We start from the raw sequence: 1,414 nt of genomic DNA on the forward strand, positions 1-1,414 counted from the left end.
AGCATTCCATTTGCTAATAGTTATCTTGCATACAAATTTCTTCTAATCTCACAGGCATATATTAGTGTCAAGGTTATTAAGTTACTATATAAAGTTGAAGTCATCATAGCCTTATTGGCCCATAGGTCTACTCTCTTATTACAGAAACATGCCTGGTAGTTTCCTAACTTGAGGATTATCATGCCTTAGGTTAGAGGAGTGTTTGAGAAGAATGATCCTTCATGGTAACCTCAGCCAGTGCAGGAATTGAACCCATGCTGTTTACATCACTTGGCATCATAAATCAGCCAGCCAACCCCTGCTACTAAGACACACACTTAATTTAACTGTCAGATCTATGAAGGCTAGGTGGCCTGTTTTCTTTCTCGTCCATAAGAACTTGTAATTACTATTCAACCAATGATGTTGACAGCTAATAGATCTCCTTCAAAAGATTGAGGTAGACTAATGATTGGAATGGCGTCTAAATCAGAAAATGTACATAATCAGAGTATATTCAATGGTGAATCAGGTAAGAAAAAAAATAAAAAAGGGAAGTAATGGAAGATTTGGCTAAACATTAACATAGATTTCCACAATGTTCTGGAAGAATGAAATTTCATATTTTCAGTACCATGACCTGGTCGGCCAATTTTTCAGACATATTGAGAGAAACAATTAAGTAAAAATTGACAAATGTATAAACCCTTTTTTCACAGTCTCATCCCTGTTGCATCAAGATAGAATATGACACCATTTAAAATGTTTTCATGGGGAACTAGGTGATAAGATGCCATAATTTACAAGGAAACAATTATTTTAGGACTGCGTGAACAGTACTTTTGCGTTTAATTGTACTGACCTGAAGTTATGCGTTTCTGAGTGTTGCAGACGGTAAGTTCTGGTCTCAACAGAGAAGGTTAGCATGGCCACTTATCAAGGATGACATGCAAATTTGTGAAGCATTCCATTTTTTTTGGGTGGCACGGTGGCTCAGTGGTTAGCAGTGCAGCCTCACAGCGCCAGGGACCTGGGTTCAATTCCAGCCTTGGATAACTGTCTGCACAGAGTTTGCACATTCTCCCCATGTCTGCATGGGTTTCCTCCAGGTGCTCCAGTTTCCTCCCCTAGTCCAAAGATGTGCAGGCTAGGTGGATTGGCTATGCTAAATTGCCCGTAGTGTTCAGGGGTGTGTGGGCTATAGGGGGATAGGTCTGGGTGGGATGCTCCAAGGTGCAGTGTGGACTTGTTGGGCAAAAGGGCCTGTAGGGAAACTAATCTTTAAATAAACATAAATGTTATTTTGTTGACCAGAATGCATATGATGGATACAGGAAAACATTTATTTTACTTCAAATACAAATACACAAAAGTCAATATAAAACTGCAAAAGTTACCTAAATTCTGGGCTAACCATGCTCCTAAAGATTTTGTG

At 39.2% G+C, this 1,414-nt stretch overlaps 1 non-coding gene across 1 annotated transcript; it reads left to right on the plus strand.

Moving 5' to 3' along the window:
* Positions 1–851: 851 nt before the first annotated feature.
* LOC125457367 (U6 spliceosomal RNA) lies at positions 852–956 on the plus strand. The gene has a single exon (XR_007248607.2). It is a non-coding gene; the product is annotated as a U6 spliceosomal RNA (small nuclear RNA).
* The last annotated feature ends 458 nt before the right edge of the window (positions 957–1,414 follow it).

Source organism: Stegostoma tigrinum, chromosome 12 (genome assembly GCF_030684315.1).
Source record: "Stegostoma tigrinum isolate sSteTig4 chromosome 12, sSteTig4.hap1, whole genome shotgun sequence".
NCBI lineage: Eukaryota > Metazoa > Chordata > Chondrichthyes > Orectolobiformes > Stegostomatidae > Stegostoma > Stegostoma tigrinum.